This window comes from Leptopilina boulardi, unplaced genomic scaffold (assembly GCF_019393585.1).
Source record: "Leptopilina boulardi isolate dan_hultmark-lab unplaced genomic scaffold, ZJU_Lbou_2.1 LbouV2_278, whole genome shotgun sequence".
Taxonomy (NCBI): domain Eukaryota; kingdom Metazoa; phylum Arthropoda; class Insecta; order Hymenoptera; family Figitidae; genus Leptopilina; species Leptopilina boulardi.
The window spans coordinates 5,314,642-5,335,401 of NW_026137838.1; the positions used below are offsets into that span (position 1 = coordinate 5,314,642).

The window sequence follows — 20,760 nt, forward strand, 5'->3', positions numbered from 1 at the left end:
ATACTAAGGAATAGTTTTTTCTACTTCCGGAGCAAAATTTGCTAACACATAAGTAAAAATAATTATTTCCCAAAAAATTTACTATTTCAGGAGTATTTTTTTATTATAATTTTTATACTCTCTAAATCTGAATCAGTATAGAAATTTTACTAATTCAATCAGTACTTTTCATTTTAACTGAAGTTTCAATTATTTTTTGAAATTTACTAATATGCAAGCAATAGAAAATAACTTATGTAAATCAGTAATTATATAACATAACCTTTAAATAATTAACTATTAAATCAGTCGATTTTGTGGCCGCCGTACTGATTCAATCAGTAATTGATATTTTACTAATTGAATCAGTAAATTTCTACTAATTATCAGTTTCTCAATTCTCGCTATGGCAATTAGTAGATTTCTACTGCTAATCAGTAAAATATGACTGATTCAGATTTAGAGAGTAGGATTAATTTCAGGAGTAATTTTTGATTTTTTTTTTTTTCAAAAAAACTAAAGAGAAATTTTTTTTTTTTTATTTTTTTTTTGCAAAATTCCTGACCACGAATATTAGATTGGAAAACGAGTCGTGTTTTTCCGAGGCATCGTGCGCGGAACCCGAGAACACGGAGGTCCGTAAAAGCCGGTAACGTAAAGGGTAGTACTGGTCATAACGTGCGTATTTCTCATATCTACGTTGATATTTTTTTTTCTCTGTCTCTCTTTCTCTTTCTCTCTCCTCACACGAAGAGAGAGAAAGAGAGAGTGGTAAGGGTGCGACGAGGGAGGGCCATAAATTTTACTGCGTAATATTGTTTAACTGCAAACAGTATACTAACGCCCTTCGCCCTCGCGAAAGGAATGATTTAGACTGGTTTGCCCTTTTTGAGCTGCTCAACTTCCGACACCACTATACATTTTCATTTCTATTTTTTTTTTTTTTTTTTTTTCCTTCTCACGAGAGACAAGATCTCATTATATCGTATAGAGAGACACCAAAAAGAAGCTCAACACGTGACCTTGAAGGTATATTAAATTTCACAGTAATTTCAACTATCGTTGCAAAAGTGACATTACTTTCGCAACCAAAAACAGTGGGGGGAGAGGTCAGTTATATATGAAAAAATACGAGATGAAAAAATATATATAGGCGCAAGAGATATAAAATCGAGTATATATCAGACATATGATTTCACGCGTATGAGATTTTTCCCTCGAGATTAGAAATATGGATATTTAGTAATAAAACCGAATTTTTAGGTTTAAAAAAATTTTTCTGTAAAATAAATTTGTCTAATTGAAATTTTTATTCTCCTAAATAAAAAAATTCCTTTCCTTTAAAATCAATAAATAGAATTTAAATTGAATCTTAATTCGATTGAAAAACCTATTAATCTAAAAATAGTTTAATTATTTTAGAAATCATGCCCTGCATATATGAGACTAAATAATTTGAAAATATAGTTTCGAAAATAGAAAAGAATTAAGAAAATTACTGCCAAGAATGACAACTTATCGAATGAATAATAAAAAGCGCATCTCTCTCTCTGTGTGATATGATATATTTTTTTTAAACACACAAAATGAGATGTGATTAAAGAGACGAGAGTATATAAAATTAGTACTTAGTGTCCAAGAATTGAGACTAGAAATATACAGGAGTGTTGGATTTTCATAGTAGACAAAGTCGCTATAAATAATGATAATCTTAAATATAGCTGTACTTGTGTGTCTCCATTTCAAATTACAAGACGAACATTCCACATCTTATTTTATATACAGAAAATTCTCGCAGAGAGAGAGAGAGAGAAATTATAGTTATATAAATATACGAGAAATAACTAAATCTATTTTGATAATTGAAAGACATTAATTACCACACTAGACAAAATTACTACACAAAATATGCAATTTAATAACAAAATAATTTCACTTAGAAAAAAATACACATTTTCTTTTTTTAAAATACATCGATTTGAAAAAAAAAATTAACCTTTTTTTTGAAATTCAAAAAAGGAAAATTTAAATTTTCTTTTCCAAGAGAAAATATTTTATTTTTTCTTTTTTTTTGCAAAAAAAAGTAGGAAATGCAAAACTATTCGTCCGGAAATGGAAACAAAATATAAATTTTCTCTTATGAAATTTTTGCGCATAAGAATTTTATATATTTGCCGGAAAATTTTCTTAACTTTAAGAAATAAAAGCAGCGTGTTCCTATAAGGAAAACTAGAGGGGATGTATATATATGTATGTGAAACTTGAAAATTGCATCTGTTGAACGTAACTATTTTTCCTTTAAAAAGAAACTTTGAATCTCGAAATAAGATTGTTGTTTAAACTTTATTTCGAATTTACATTCACAAACGATAACTAAAAATCTCTCAAGGGTATTAAAAGAAAAATCCTACCAAAAAAAAACCATTGATTTTATTTTCTCTCTTTGTATAGAGAAAAAAAAACTTGGCAAAAATATATTTATTAAATAAACATAACAAAAATAAGACATAAAAATTAATAATAAATTATTAAAAAAAAAATTCTATATTTATAAATTAATTAATTTATCCTATTATTTGTTATTAATTATATGTTTTATTATTAAATATTTTTATTATTAATGTTTTTAACATACATAATTTTTAAATGAGCAATTTTTTTATTTTCCCGCGACTTTCTTAATATTCTTAAGTTTCGCCTATATTCAACGCTGAAAGAAATAATATAATTTTTATTAAAATACTTTACGATTTCGGGAAAAAGTGTCGTAAAGTGAATTCCACACGGAAAAGAATACTAAACCTTAGAAAAAAAAGAACAAAAAAAAAAAATATATATATATGATACTTAACTATAAAATATAGAAAATGCATATAAAATTTTAACTTGCAATAAAGCTTTCTCATATTTTTCGTAAAGTGTTGTATTTTTATTACGAAAAATTCGTTTTACGACACACCTTCCCTAAGTAACGAAATATTTTAATAAAAAAAAAAAAAAAAACAGTTATTTCATTTTCTTCTTTACTTTATACATATGGACACTAAAATTTATTTTTTTTTTGGTCAATATTTCGAATTTTTATTTTTGCAGCAAATTAATATCATCATTATTTTAATTGTATTAATAATATCAATAACATTATTATTATTTATTATTATTATTTTCAAATATTAGATTTTATTTTTCTCCTTTGTATATTTATTACAAAGTAATATTAATAATAATAATATTATTACTAATAATAGAATACTAATAAAGTATTAATATTATACTAATAAAAAAATAATTATACTCCAAAATTAATAATTGGTATTATAATTAATAATTATAGAAATAATCTATAACACGGAGAAAAATGGTAAAAAAAAATATTGGAATTTTTACTATACTTCAAAAGTAAATTTTAAACTGCCCAAAATTTTTTTTAACTTTTGTTTCGGAAATTGTAAAAAATACTATTTTCAAAGTAAATTTTACATTTTCTGAAGTAATTTTTTTTTATTTCCGGCGCAACAGTTTTCAGAAAAGCGCAGAAGTAAAAAATACTATTCACAGAGTAAAATTTACTATTTTAAGAGTAATTTTTTTTCCATTTCCGGCGCAAAAGTTGCTAAAGAAGCGCGGAAGTAAAAAATACTATTTTTCAGAGTAAAATTTACTATTTCAGGAGTAATTTTTTTTCTATTTCCCGAGTGAAAATTGCCAGAGAAGCGCAAAAGTAAAAAAATACTATTTCCAGAGTAAAATTCACTATTTCAGGAGTAAATTTTGTTATTTATAGAGTAAAAATTTCCAGACATGCACAGAAGTGAAAAATACTTATTTTCAGAGTAAAATTTACTATTTGAGAAGTAATTTTTTCTATTTCCAGCGCAAAATTTTCCAGTGTAAAATTTACTATTTCAGGAGTAAATTTTTTCTATTTCCCGAGTAAAAATTTCCAGAGAAGCGCAAAAGTAAAAAAATACTATTTCCAGAGTAAAATTCACTATTTTAGGAGTAATTTTTTTTCTATTTCCGGCGCAAAATTTGCTGAATAAGCGAAAAAGTAAAAAATACTTATTTTCAGAGTAAAATTTACTATTTGAGAAGTAATTTTGTCTATTTCCGGCGCAAAAGTTTCCAGTGTGAAATTTACTATTTTAGGAGTAATTTTTTTTCTATTTCCGGCGCAAAAGTTGCTAAAGAAGCGCAGAAGTAAAAAATACTATTTTGAAGAATAAAATTTTCTATTTCAAGAATAATTTTTTTTTCTATTTCCAAAGCAAAACTTGCCAGAGATGGTTTTACTTTCCAAGTATAGTAAAAACTACTTTATATTTTTTCTCCTTAAGAAATAAATTTCGCATGTCAATAACCAAATAAAAAAAACTAATAAAATTGAGTAAAAAAAAATATTTTTTTCGGCACTACGAAGTGGAGGGGGGAGGGGGGGTGAAATTATATGCAAAAAAATGAAGAATCCAAGAGTTTTTCAAGGGAATGGTGAAGTTGGTTCAGCCAGGGGTACCAATGGAGTACTGTACGACGACGGTAACGGCGGGAGGGTGGTTAATGATTCAGAGGTGGAATTTCGCGATGTTGAAATATTAAGCGTATATCCCATTCGGTCTCTCTTTTTACGTTATCCTTGTCTCTCTTCGTTGCCGACAGGCCTCTATCTCACGCGTCGTTTCGCACGCGCACACGACGCTTAGCCAACTCTCTCTCTCTCTCTTTCTCTCTTTCTCTCCTCCTTTTTCACAAACCCCCCCCCCCTCCCCTTCCCAAGGTTCATCAATATTTCTCTTTGCTTATTGTTCTTGTACAATATGGGCAAGCCTCTATAGTAAAGCCTTGACGATGGAATACACGACATGGGTAAGGCATATGAAAGTGCCAACGAAATACGAAGCTGCTAATTTTCCGGATGTCCTACAAGAAGTCGTTACAAGAAATCTTCCCCCCAAAATAAGAAATACTTTTTTTTTTATTTTTTTCTATGAACGAATCGAAATATTCAAAAATCGTAGAAATTGATTTATTACAGTAAAAAAAAAATTTATTTGATTCAATAAATACCTTGGTTACTTGACACTATTATCAAATAAATATTTATTTGAATTAAATAAATTGTATTTGAACCAATAATTTTTGTATTTGAAACAAATACCATTTAATTAACTCAAATAATATTTATTAGGTACAGGTAAATATTTATTTGGTACAGGTAAATATATATTTTGTACAAGTAAATATTAATTTTGGTGCAAGTAAATATTTATTTGGTACAGGTAAATATATATTTTGTACAAGTAAATATTTATTTGGTACAGATAAATATATATTTTGTACAAGTAAATATTTATTTGGTACAGATAAATATATATTTTGTACAAGTAAATTTTTATTTGGTACAGGTAAATATATATTTTGTACAAGTAAATATTTATTTGGTGCAAGTAAATATTTATTTGGTACAACTAAATATTTATTTGGTACAAGTAAATATTTATTTGGTACAGGTAAATATATATTTTGTACAAGTAAATATTTATTTAGTGCAAGTAAATATTTATTTGGTACAACTAAATATTTATTTGGTACAAGTAAATATTTATTTAATAATAAAGTAACCGATTATTATTTGAATCAAATAAATTTTTTTCAGTGTACAAATTTCCAAAAATTGAGCAATATTAATCGATATTAATAAATTTAATATTTATAACAAAAGAAAATATTTTTTTTTCCCGCACCAATTAATTTTTTTTTTTTTTTTTTTTTTTTTTTTTTTTTTTTTTATTTTTTAATATCGAATTTTGCCAATAAATGATTTATCGTTATATCTTTGTGTTTTTTTTTCTGATGGAATGCTTTCATTTGTAACAAGTTATTTTTTATTATTATTTTTCAATTTTCAATTTATATAACAACGTTGGAATAGAGAGGCGAAATTATTGAACGAATCGAACAATGGAATAATTGTAATAAATGTTTTTATTATAAGTTACGATGTATAACAATACTAGTAGCTAATTTTCTCAGTGTGAAACTAAATCAATTTGAAATAGAGGGGGTGTACATTCAAACCGATAAATCAAATGAAATCGAGGTGGCTGCTAATCAGAGCAAATAGATGCGCCGACGCGCACAAATCAAATCAAATTGTCAAATCAGACTATTCTGTCGTAACAAGGTTAACAAAAATCATTTTTTTTTTAATATTCATTTTTAATAAATATATAAAAAAAAATTCATTTGAAAAAAATTTATAGAAAGAAATAATTAAAAGTAAGGAAAAATGACTAGAAAATAGTATTGAGTCTGACTAAAGAGCTACCTTTTCTACTTAGCGCGGAACTTTAAAAAAAAAAAAAAAAGTTTTCCTTTTTTTCCACCTTGCACTGTTATTGCTTTTAATTTTTCTTTTCTGGCATATATTATCCGTTACTCTATACTTTTTTTATAGGTGTGTAATTTAGGACTTGTTTTTTTTTAAGTGTAACAATTTTTTGCCAAAATGCGGAAGAATTTATCGCGTACAACACGAACTCAAATAAATATATAGAATTTCGTTATACTCTCTGCTAAGAGAGAGAGAGAGAGACTTTTTATGTAAATGAATGACAAAACTTTATTAAAAGTTCAGAACCCTAGTGTTTGAAAGTATATATAGTAGGGGGGAAAACGAGGCAAAACTTCTAATTATCCATATTGTAAAATCAAAAAGTTTTACGCAACTTTCTTCAAAATTAGAACACTAAATTCGCTAATTATAGAATAAATTATAATGCACCTATTATAAAATATAATAGGAAAAATTTGTCGAAAAAATAAAATTCGCTATTGAAAAAAAAAAAAATTATTTGATTCAAATAATCGCTTAACTATTATCAAAATTATTTTTATTATTGTCAAATTTATTTTTATTATTATCAAATTTATTTTTATCATATAAATATTTATTTTTCTCAAATAATTATTATTTAACCTCCATTAATTACTATTTTTTATCAATTTATTATTAATTGTATTAAATGATTATTATACTTGTATCAATTAATTATTATTTGTATTTAATAATTTTTATTTGTATCAAAAAAATTATTATTGTTGTCAAAAATTATTTATTTTAAATAGAGAAATGATTAATTCGATTTGGTTTTAAAAAAAAATTCATTTAATCGAAATAAATAAATAATAAAATTATTATATAAATAAATAAATAATAATTAAATAAAATTAAATAATAAATAATAATTAAATAAATTGTATTTGTACCAATAATTTTTGTATTTGAAACAAATACTATATCTCAAATTATAATTATTTGATACAAATAAATATTTATTTGATAATAAACAAGTAACCGATTATTTGAATCAAAATTTTTTTTCAGTATACAAATCTCGAATAAATTGAGCAATTCGATATTAATAAATTTAATATTTATAATAAAGAAAAAATATTTTTTTCCCAACAATTAATTTTTTTTATATAGAATTTCGGTTACTTAATTATTAAAAAAAATATTTATTTTTGTCAATTAAAAATTATTTATTTTAAATACAAACAGGGTAAAATGGAAAAACGAATAAAGTAACTTTTACTACTTTAAAAGTAAAATCGGAACTGTCCGCAGTTACTGCGCATTTCTGGCAATTTTTACTCCAAAAATAGTAAAATTTACTATTTCCGAAATAATTTTTACTATTTCAGGAGTAAATTTTACTATTTCTGTAGTAAAATTTTCCAGAATTGCACAGAAACTACAAACAGTTCTGGTTTTACTTTTAAAGTAGTAAAAGTTACTTTATTTTCTTTTCCATTTTTCACAGTGGCAGAAATTATTAAGTCGAATAAAATTCATTTAGTTTAAATAAATATTTATTTGATCGAAATAAACGTTTGGCTTTATTTCGAATAAAGTTCAGCGAATGAAGAAATAATTTAATTAAACGAAAATAAATTTTGACTGATTCAACCAAATAATTTTTATTTAAATTAAATAAATTGTATTTGATATAATTTTTCTATTTGAAACAAATACCATCTCAAATTATAATTATTTGATACAAATAAATATTTATTTGATAATAACCAAGTAACCGATTATTTGAATCAAAATTTTTTTTTCAGTGTACAAATCTCGAATAAATTGAGCACGTCGATATTAATAAATTTAATATTTATAATAAAGAAAATATATTTTTTTCCCACCAATTAATTTTTTTAATATAGAATTTTGCCAATTCGGTTACTTAACTATTATAAAAAAAATATTTATTTTTGTCAATTAAAAATTATTTATTTCAAATACACACGCACTGAGAAAAAGAATTATTTGTTTCAAATATAAAGATCAGTTTAAAAGTTTTTGTTTAACCCAACACAGTTTTTATGTTTAATTTTAATATATAGAAAATATTTTCTACTTTGGCTTAAAATTATTATTTGTTTGAATAATTATGTTTGATTCAAACATATTTTCTGTTTGGCTTAAACTGAAAATATGTTTAAAATTTTTATGTTTGATTTAAACATAAAAATTTATTATGAATAAATTGAAATCAACCATAATTTATGTTTAAATTAAATATATTTTCACATTGAATCAACCAGAGAATATATTAAATTTAAACATAAATATGTTTGACTGTATAACAAAGCTATTTTAAGTTTGGGTTAAACATATTATGTTTGAATCAAACATATCGTTTTCTCAGTGCGGAGGAAAATGGAAAAGAAAATAAAATAACTTTTACTACACGGAAAAAAAGAAAAAGTAATTTTTACTACTTTCATAGTAAAATTGGACCTGTCCGAAGTTTCTGCGCATCTCTGGCAACTTTTACTCCAAAAATAGTAAAATTTGCTCCAGAAATAGTAAAAATTATTACAAAAATAGTAAATTTTACTATTTTTTGAGTAAAAGTTGCCAGAGATGCGCAGAAACTTCGGACAGGTCCAATTTTACTATGAAAGTAGTAAAAATTACTTTTTCTTTTTTTCCGTGTACTTTAAAAGTATAATCGGAACTGTCCGCAATTACTGCGTATTTCTGGCAATTTTTACTCCAAAAATAGTAAAATTTACTATTTCCGAAATAATTTTTACTATTTCAGGAGTAAATTTTACTATTTCCGTAGTAAAATTTTTCAGAATTGCACAGAAACTACGTACGGTTCCGGTGTTACTTTTCAAGTAGTAAAAGTTACTTTATTTTCTTTTCCATTTTTCTCAGTGGCAGAAATTATTAATTCGAATAAAATTCATTTGGTTTAAATAAATATTTATTTGATCGAAATAAACGTTTGGCTTTATTTCGAATAAAGTTCAGCGAATAAAGAAAGAATTTAATATTAGAAATCAATTTTTGCCTAATTCAACAAAACAATTTTATTTTCTTATATTTATTTTGATCACTATAAGTAAAAAAAAAAAATTGTTAAATTTGCTCCTGAGAAATTCTGTAAAGAATAGATTGAAAGATAAGAGATCTCTTTTCGTGAAAAGCATCAAGATATGTATATGTGTATAATCAAAGCGCCCTAAGCATACATAAATCACGTGATACCTGTGTCAGGGATCTAAAGCAGTTTCGAAGGTATTGTTGTATTGGTTGGCATGTATAACGTGGCAATAGTTATTAGTCGAAGTTTCAGTTGGGTGGTGCAGCAGGTTAACGTAGCAATGACAAGGCCAAAAGGGATGAAGGGGGTCAGAGAGTGAGAGAGAATCAGTGGGAATATAGTGAGGGGGGGAGGAGGAGAGGCACCAAACAATGATATCGGGTATTTGATTTGCAACCAACGACAATACCGACTTGTGGAAGGGCTCTGGCTTGCCTGTATATACATATATATCCTGTCTCAATGTATATACATAGTATTCGTATATATATATATATATCTAGGCTGTATACGACGACAAGCTTGTCGATAGCAGAGTAGCAACAAACGCAACATTCGCAAACTGGAGAAGGCTTTCGTTAGCTTCTCTCTCTCCTTCTGCGATTCTCTCTTTATACTCTCACCGTAAATACAAGTATATGTATATATGTTTACCCACGTGTCAGGATGGTCGGGATCAGACATCTTTAATTCAATTAACCAATTTCAAGACTAAATTTCTATTTACGTAAATGAGGAGAAAAAATTAGAATACACCCTGAAAAAAGTAATCTCATATTTAGAGGAAAAATCCTCTTCTAATATCCTCTCAATTTTTCCTCTTAAAACAAAAGTATTCCACTTGAATGTAGAATATTTTTATTCTTTGGTGACTAATAATAAAACAAAACAATTTTTTTTGAGGTTCTGCGATGTCTAAAACATTGAATTAAAGTTAAACAAATCTATTAATTAATGTAAGTAATTAACTATAAATCATTAATTATATTTAATATTTAATTACAGATATTTAATTTAGTGCATGATAATAGCTTTTCTTTATCAGTTTATAACCATAATTGTCAAATTATATGCGAGAGGAAAATCCTCTCAAGTGAAGACTATTACTTTTGATACAATATATAAGAGGAAAATATGCATCAAATTAAGAGGAATTCGCTAGAATCAAGATTACTTTTTTTAGGGTGTAAAATTTAATATGCTGGGGAACAAAATGTTTTGAAAAAAATTTTCAAACAAACCAAGTTTTGGTTGAAACTATTGAAATAATAAAATTTTGTTTGAAACAGACAAATTTTGGTTGAATCAATATAACTAATTTTGCTTAAAACAACCAAATTTCGTTTGGTATAATCAAATTTTGGTTGAATAAAATAGAGAAAAAAGTTAAATAATTTTACTAAATGAAAATTTGTACGAAGAATTTTAAGGCAGCAGCAAATTTTTTTTGCGACAATAAATCAAAATTGTTTGCTATTTTTTAAAAAATATTTATATAGATATTGCAGAAAATTTTTACTGCAAAAATTAGTTTCCTATTTTCTGTACGGGGAAAGACAATTTCAATATTTATTACAGAAATAGTAAAATTTACTCCGAAAATAGTAAAAATGATTCCGGAAATAGTAAAAATGATTATTTTTAGAGTAAAAATTGCCAAAAATTCGCAGAAATTAATAGTAAATAAAGTAAAATTAAGTATAGTAAAATTTACTCCTAAATAGTAAAAATTATTCCGAAAATAGTAAATTATTTTATTTCTGAAGTAAAAATTTCCAGAAATGTGCAGAAATTAATAGTAAATAAAGTAAAATTAAGTATAGTAAAATTTACTCCTAAATAGTAAAAATTATTCCGGAAATAGTAAATTATTTTATTTCTGAAGTAAAAATTTCCAGAAATGCGCAGAAATTAATAGTAAAATTTACTACTTCCGGAATAATTTTTACTATTTCTGGAGTAAACTTTACTATTTCGGGAGTAATTTTCTTTATTTCCGGCATAAAAATTTCCAGAGTAAAATTTACTATCTCGGGAGTAATTTTTTTTATTTCCGGCTCAATAGTTTCCAGAGAAGGGCAGAAGTAAAAAATACTATATTTCCCGAGTAAAATTTACAATTTCAGGAGTAATTTTCTTTATTTCCAGCGCAACATTTTCCAGAGAAGCGCAGAAGTAAAAAATACTATATTTTCAGAGTAAAATTTACTATATTGCAAGAGTAATTTTTGTATTTCCGGCATAAAAATTTCCAGAGTAAAATTTACTATCTCGGGAGTAATTTTTTTTTATTTCCGGCTCAATAGTTTCCAGAGAAGGGCAGAAGTAAAAAAAATATTATATTTCCAGAGTAAAATTTACTATTTCAGGAGTATTTTTTTTTCTATTTTCGAAGTAAAAATTTGCAGAAATGCGCAGAAATTAAAAGTAAAATTTACTACTTCCGAAATAATTTTTACTATTTCTGGAGTAAAAATTATCAGAAACTGCGGATGGTTCCGGTTTTACTTTTATAAAGTAGTAAAAGTTTATAATAAGTGAAAATTTTCCCCGATTCAGTCTCAGAGAGTTGATTACATGAAAATTAGTTAAAATAAAAATTCTACTAAATAAAATTTCAACAAAATAAAAAAAATTTTGTCCATTAAAAAAAAAATCGAAATTAATAAATGAAAATAAATATTCAAAAGTATCCGAATACAAAGGGAAAATGAAAATTTAATAAGAATTCCGTCCAAGAGGATACATTTGAGAATTGAAACTTTCCTCGTCGGTGATGAAGACGTATTCGGCTGAAAAACACGCGGCAGTCAGGTGCAACGGACCTATTGACGTGTTAATTGCACCTGAATAATTGAAGACTACGAGAACGCCATAGTTGCAAGAGCAGTCCTTTTAAAATCTCTTTCTCTCTCTCTCTCTCTCGATCTCGTTAACTTTTGACAAAACTAAAGGAATACATGTGGAAAAATAACATTCAAATGCTACTTAGCAGGTGGTAGCCTCATTTATAAATTTTTTCTTTTTGTTTTTTATTTCCTCGAAAAAAAAGATTCTTTTTAAAAGTATATAACAAGAAAAACATGAGAAAATGGATTTCACATAAATAATGAATTAGAAACCACTTTATCTGTCAGCGAAAAATCGATTTTATATTATAAACTTGATCATTAATGAGATAAAAGTAGAAAACGGATTTTAAGCAGGATGAGAGAGCAACTTTTTTTATCAAAAAAAAAAAAAAAAAAAAAGAAACTTAAAAAACGAAAGTCCACATTAAATTAAAATTAATAAAGACCGGAAACATTGTTAATAATATTCATATCAAAATGAATTTTGCACGAATGACTTTTTTTTCAATTTTTATTAAATAAATTTTATTCTCGTACTTATCACGTGAAAAAAAAATTGCATCTCTAAAAAATTCATTAATGTACGGAAATTAAAAAAAAAATATATCAGTATTATTACATTTTAGAATCAATTATGAAATATGCAATTTAGAAATGTATAATTTTTATTGATATGTTTTCTACAAAAAAAAAAAAAAAAAAGAAAGGGTTGGAAACTTGAAATATAATAAGTTGCTGGTGATTTTATAAAAAAAAAAAAGGGAGAGAATATTGAAAGGGAAAGAAAAAAAAAGTTAAGTTTAGTGCACGCGAGAGACGTGCGGCCACAACTTGCGAACAATATAAAGTTACGTAGGGGGAGGGACTTGTTCATCAATTCTGGAAGTACCTACTCTAGCAATGTATGCAATCGAAAAGAGGGAAAATGCTCGAGTAGAAGTTGAATTATTGATTATTTCTCCCTGGATCACTAAGCCTGAAAGGGTTAACTGTAATCGTAAGAATGTCCCGATGCTGGTCCTTCAATTATTCAAGGATCTGTCATCCCCCACTTGTGCAATGCACTTATACATCAGAAAATGCTATTCGTATATTTCATTTTTTTCTTTTTTTTTTTTTTTTTGCGTTTTATTCCATTATTCGGTTTATTTATTATTTAATCAATTATTCTAATCACGACATCGTTGAAATTAATGTTTCGTATTGACTTCAAAAGCTCATGCAGAAAAATCGGTTTTTTATTTATATGGGATATTTTTTAGCTGAGATAGCTATAATAATTAGCTGGTACAGAAAAATATACTAATTCAAATTTTACTAATTTGGTGGCAAAAAAAATTATTTTTACTATTAATTAGTTAAATTTTACTAATTCTCTAGTAAAAAAAAATTATTTTTACTATAAATTAGTTAAATTTTAGAAATTCTATAGAAAAAAAATTTATTTTTACTATAAATTAGTTAAATTTTAGGAATTTTATAGAAAAAAAAATTATTTTCACTCTCTAAATTTGAATTAGTAAAAATATTAACTAATTTAAATTATAGACTTACTTTTTGCTTTTGAATTAGTCAAATTTATCTATAATTAATAGTAAAAAAAAATTTTTACCAATTTTTTACCAATTAATAAAATTTATCTAAATCAAAAGCACTTTTTGCTTTTCAATTAGTTAAATTTGACTAATTAATAGTAAAGAACTTTCTAAATCTGAATTAGTAAAGAAGTTTACTAATTTGAATTAGTAACTCACTTTTTGCTTCTCAATTAGTAAAATTTTACTAATTATTAGTAACTTTTACTAACAATTAGTAAAATTTAACTAATTCTAAAGCAAAAAGTGAGTCACTAATTTAAATTAGTAAACATTTTTACTAATTCAGATTTAGAGAGCAATTTTAATGAAAAATTTTATTTATTTATTTATTTAATTACAATGTACGGGCTTACAAATAAAAAGTTAAAAATGCCCTTTAGTGCAAAAGCACTTAATATTATAAGAATATATAATGAATATAATTTTAATTTAAAATTTTAAATTTTAAAATTTTTAAATTTTAATTTAATTTTAATTTTGCATTTATTTTTTAAGCTTAGATTTTAAAATAAAAAAGTAAATTTCTATTTAAAACATATACTTTAATTTTACCTTAATTTACTGTTTATTTTTGGAAATTAATTATAAAAAAAAATGAAAAAATTAATAAAATACAAAAATAATGAAAGGATTACAAATTAAATACAATTTTCAATAAAAATCAAAATGAAAAGTAAATTAACAATTATGAAGTCCGGAACGTTAATAAACAACGATTACACCCAAAGAAATAATTTATTTGAAACAAATAAAATGTATCTGTATTAAATAAACGTATATTTGTCTCACAAGCCTACTAATTTATTTATTTGACGTAAAAATTTTATTTGGCGTATGTAAAAATTTTATTTGTAATAAATAAATTTTTTTTGCCTCAAATAAATTTTTTTATTTAAATGAAATAAAATATATTTGCAACAAATAAATGAGTTAGTAGGCTCAGAGACAAATATACAATTTTTCCGAGTGTAGAAAAATTATTTTTTAAGACAAAATTTTTTAATTTAAAAAATTTTTTATTTAAAAATTCTTATTATAAAGAATGTCTGAATATAATAATAAAATAATAAAATAATAATAAAAAAATGTTTTTTATAATTTTTTAATTAATAAATATTGCAACTAATATTTTTACAGACAAAAATTCATTGAATTTTTCATTAAGAAAAATAATTTATTAAAAAATCGTTGATCATAAACATTGTGGATTTCAGCATTGTCTTAATTAATCTAAAATTAAACAGTAAAATTAGAATCAAAAATTAAAATCAAATAAAATTTGTCACTAAAATTAAAATAAAAACCAAAATTAGAAATTTTGGTATCTCAATTTTCTCTCGTATTTTTCAAATCATCATCGAGAATCAATCCACAAAAAAAAAATCGAATTATATAAAGATTAAGTAAAACAAATGAATCAAAAATTTCTCAATTTCTATGAGTGAAGATATTTACACAATTGAGAATATTCCCGAGGAAGATTATCAAAAAGAAGGGGGCAAATCCTAAATGTATATTAGAAATGTAATTTTCGAAGAAAGTCTTGACCAAATATAAAAGGTATATATCTCGAGAGATAAAATTAAGTTTGCAATCGAGAAATTGTTTCCAGAATTCATTGGCCAAGAGAGGGGAGGGAGGGAGGGAGGAGAGGCTTCTGGTGATTGGAGGAAAGTGACCCCTGGAGTGTGTGTAAAGGAACGGTGTAACCCTTTGCCTCGAGGGGGTTTTTGGGGGCGAGAGAGAGAGAGAGAGAGAGTTGAGTGTTACGCCCGATCGTCCGGTTAGTAACTGGTAACCGCGTTTGGGTTTATATATGGGGGTTTAGACCAGCAGACTGAACTAACTGTAATCAGAGTTGGGCGTTGTAGCGTGTTTGTCCTGGATAGAAATGGGGAACCCCTTGGTAGTTGAAACGATCAGTGTCAACGCACCAGGATACAGGTACCAAAGAGTGAGCGAGAGTGAGAGAGAGAGAGAGAGATGTTGTCCTGCGCGATTCCTCTCTCGTCCTGCGTGAACGTTAATCCTCTTAAGTGTTGGGTGGCGCGACTAAATATCAATCACAGTTTATATCGAGCCCTCCAGGTCCTCGAAATCCGCTAGGGTCGACCGCGTCGATCGATCACCACTCCCGTGACCCTCTTCTCACGCCTATTTTCACTACCAAATTCCCCACTAAACTCTAACTACACACCAAAATAATTACACACACTCAAAATCAACCCTTTTCAATTTTACCAAAAAATTTTCTTTTCCTTTTTTTTTCACAACCCCGAAGGAGAAAAAAGAAAATTTTACGAAACTTTCTTTTTTTTTTAACCAAAAGGATAAAAAAGAAAAAAAATCCTTTTTTAACCCCGAAGGATAAAAAAGAAAAAAAAATCCTTTTTTTAACCCCGAAGGATAAAAAAAGAAAATTTTTTAAAACCAAAAAGAAAAAAAAAGTTAGTTTTATAAAACTTTTTTTTTTTTTCTTGCCAATCCATTGGTTAAAAAAAGAAATAAAAAACTTTTTTTTTTTATGGAATTAAAAATTTTATTTGGAAAAAAATATAAGAAAATTCAAAAAAAAAGTAAATATAGAAAAATTATTAAAAAATAGAAAATAAAAATTAAAGTAAAATTGACAGAAAAAAAAAATATATTCTCCCTCCCGACCCGCGTATATAGTTGTGCGAAAAAAAAACCATCAATTATTCTAGGCAAAATAAATATATAAAATTGTTCGGAGAAAATGTAAAAAGCTTTCAATTTCGAAAGGTTTTTTTTTTTTTTTGAAAAATAAAAAAATATTTTAACAAAAATACTTCCTCGAATGTAAACGAATATGGTCAGTGTATCAATAAACAAAAAAAAAAAAAAAAAATATCTATCTCCAATTAAACCTACTCCCATGCGTGTGTATATGCGTCTATTTTTATTTTTTTTAATAAACTATAAAAACTAAATTTCAAAAATAAAAAAATGTTACTTTGAGAACAAAAACCATTTCTCCATAAACAATATTCTATATAAAAAATATGTGTGTCAATAAATTCACAAAAATTGTAAATAAATTTTATTTTTCCTACATTTCTATACAAATATTTTTTTTTTTGGAAAAAACATTTTTATAGTTAATTATTTATATCCGAAAAAAATTCAAATCCCTATATTCACTGTTAATTTGAAGGTACACCCAAAGAAAAGATATATTTGTTTCAAATAAATTTTAAATAATAAAAATAAATAAATTTTACACTCAGAGAAATGGTATATTTATGTCCGAACCTACTCATTTATTTATTGCAAATATATTTCATTTCATTTAAATAACAAATTTATTTGAGTCAGAGAAAAATTTTTTGATGACAAATAAAATTTTTATTTAGGGGCCATCCATAAAATAAGTTCCCAATTTTTCATTCATTTTAGACCCCCTCCTCCCTAAAATAGGTTTATGGATGGCCCCTAACGCCAAATAAATAAGTTAGTAGGGCTCTGTAACAAATATCCGTTTATTTAACTCAAATATATTTTATTCAGTACAAATAAATCATTTCTTTGAGTATAAATAATAAAAAATAAATAAATTTTAAATAATATAATAATAATAATAATAATAATAATAATAATTATTATTATTATAATAATACACGGAAAAAAAGAAAAAGTAACTTTTACTACTTTAAAAGTAAAATTGGACCTGTCCGAAGTTTCTGCGCATCTCTGGCAACTTTTACTCCAAAAATAGTAAAATTTACTTCAGAAATAGTAAAAATTACTACGGAAACAGTAAAATTTACTACAGAAATAGTCAATTTTACTATTTTTCGAGTAAAAGTTGCCAGAGATGCGCAGAAACTTCGGACAGGTCCAATTTTACTTTTAAAGTAGTAAAAGTTACTTTATTCGTTTTTCCATTTTTCTCCGTGTAGTAATAATATTTCAAATAAATTTTATTTGAGTTAAATATAAATTTTATTTGCGCTAAATATAAGATTTTATTTAACTCAAATAAAATTTATTTTAAATACTTTATTTAGCATTTTTATTTTTTATTTAAAATAAATGAAAATTTATTTCTGGAGACAAATACATTTTTTTTCTCTTCAAATAAATGAAATTAAAAAAACTTCTTTGGGTGTAATATTGATCCAATTCGGTTTTGGTATCAATTTATTGATACCTTAAAGAAAAAAAAATGAAAGAAACAAAAATAATAAAATTTCTATTTTTAACGAGATGGAAAATATTTTCATATATAGTTAATTATTCATATGAGAAAAAAATAAGGGATAAAGAAATACAAGTAGGGGTTTTTTTTCTACAAGAAGAGAAGGGGGGAGGGGATTGATGCAGAATGTGCATAAATACTAGTAACAACGTTATTCCAGGCGGCTCTCCAATTTTTGTGAGGTAAATTGTACGTAACGTGGAGGAGCCACTTTTGGATATGAAGTAGCGAGAAGAGAGAGAGAGAGAATTCCACTGCGAGAAATACACAGAAAGGGATGGGGGAATGAAAGAGGAAGAGAGAATACCAACCGAGGGAAAGGATAGGCAATGTAGACATATATATATAGTGCGGGACGAGGGAGGTTGGCAAGAATAGTGGATAGAGGGCAAAGGGAGATGAATATTGGACAACTAATTACCTAATCACTCATTATCTAACACACGTTCATCTAGGATGGTAGAAGCTACGTAGCTAGGAAACTAGCCCATTGTGATACGCATCCAACCAGAATCATGCGAGATCATATATTATCGAGGGTACTGCAACTGGGATCAAAGATAACAGTTCAAAATTATTACCTATATTTAAAAATATTATTATGCTATTTTATCCCTTTTTTCTATACCGCTATCGCCCCCATGTGAAATATATTACGAAAAATCCAAAAATACAAAAAAGAATATTTTACATTCACTTGGCAAATTTTCGTTATCTATTAAAGTATTTTTTTGTTCATTTATTTACTTGACAAATTAAAATAAATAAAAAATTAATTTAAATATCTACTAAATTGAAAATAAAAAAAAATTATTTATTTAAAAGTAAAAAAAAAATTATTAAATTATTAAATTTATTTTGAGTAATTAAATATTGGAAATAAATGAAAAATAGATTTAAGTATTAAATTGAAAATAAAATAAAGTTTATTTAAATATTAAATTAAAAATAAAATAATAAAGTTTATTTATTTAAAATTTAAAAATAAAAATTTATTTAAGTATTAAATTGGAAATAAATAAAAATTTATTTAAGTATTAAGTTGGAAATAAATAAAAAATTTATCTGAGTATTAAATTGAAAATAAATGAAATGTTTATTTTAAATTATAAAAATAATAAATATTGAATGATAAAAAAAAATAAAATTATAACAAAAGAAAAATAGCAAAAAAATTTATAAAATAATTGTAAAAATTACGAAATAATTTCCAAAATACGAGATTCTTTAAAATATGGAAAATCATCAAAAATCGTAGGTGGCAGTATCTACAAAAGCTGTGCAACGAATTTAATTCGCGTAACAATGCGCGTGACGAAACCTTTTCTTTGCCGACGAATAGGTCATAACTATATTTAAATGTTCTCAACTGGATAAATTATTGTATTAGTCATACTAAATTTATATTAACAGTCTAATAAAATATAAACTCTCCTTTAGTGAATAAATTTTTTTAATAATTATTATAATTATTATTACAATAATTATTATAACTATTCTTACAATAATTATTATTATAAATATTGTTATAATTATTATAAATATTATTGTAATTATTTTTATAATTACTGTTATAATTATTATAAATATTATTGTAATTATTTTTATAATTACTGTTATAATTATTATAAATATTATTGTAATTATTTTTATAATTACAGTTATAATTATTTTCATAATTACAATTATTAATTAATTGAACCCCACTAAAAAAAAAAAAAAATATTCCTCTAACATTCACACCTCTCTCTCTCTTTTTTTTTCCTTATATAAATGATAAGCAAAAAAATATACGTCTTTGCAATAATAATAATAATAAAAGAAAAAAAAACACGCGCAATAAAAATAATCGCACACAACGCAATTTATATAAATGTTTAATTAATGCTCTCCCGCGCTGACGCACAACGAGAATAAATAATATTTTTATTTTAATCGGCTATTGAATTAAAATAGAAGCAATCGTCCAATATTATATACTCACGTGTATGTAGTTTTCTTCGCCCTCCGCCAACCACACTCGCTTCCTGAAACGTAAACATTGGCCGCACACTATATGTAGGTTGCTCCGCAGAAAGTCCATCGACGATCTCTCTGGACAAAAAAAAAAAAAAAGAAAAGAAAAATATAAACATTGTATAGAATAATAGGTCGCTCTTTTGGCATATAACTTTTTTTTTTTCTTTTATATTTATTATATACACTTTTATATCGATTTTCCTTAGGGGGAAGGGGGGGAAATAAAAACTTTTGCTCCTATAAGATGATGACTCGTTCTCTTATAAAAACAATGAAAATATAATTTCGATCTTTGCAAAAAAAAAAAAAAAAAAAGTGTTTCATGAATTTTTCTTGTGCAAATATTAAATCAAAAAAAAAAAAAACTTGACGCCTTTTATATTTTCTTGTTAAATATATTTTTTTTGTTTTATATTTTTGCAGAAAACTGAAACTAAAAATAATTTTTTTTTAAAGGTGATTAATTATTAAGGGATATTATTCATCAAAATATATATGAAAATCCAGACTTCAATTTCAGTTTTAAATGGATATTTTTTAGTCATTATAAGTAATGGGTATATATTCTGAATTAATTTGAATAACTTTTATCCTTAAAGGAGAAGTTGGATGTACAATCGGAAAAGAAAGTAGTTTCATTTTCCGAATTTTTGTCATTTATTTTGTCGTCAAAAAATTCTATTAAAAAAATATAT

General features: G+C 25.1%; 1 protein-coding gene across 1 annotated transcript in view; it reads right to left on the reverse strand.

The window, feature by feature from the left end:
* LOC127281722 (protein bric-a-brac 1-like) overlaps nucleotides 1-20,140 on the reverse strand; it is a 379,471-nt gene extending 359,331 nt beyond the window's left edge. The window contains exon 1 of the mRNA XM_051305588.1: nucleotides 20,031-20,140. The gene's annotated coding sequence lies outside the window, so the exon portion shown is untranslated. The remainder of the gene's footprint in view (nucleotides 1-20,030) is intronic.
* Nucleotides 20,141-20,760: the final 620 nt, after the last annotated feature.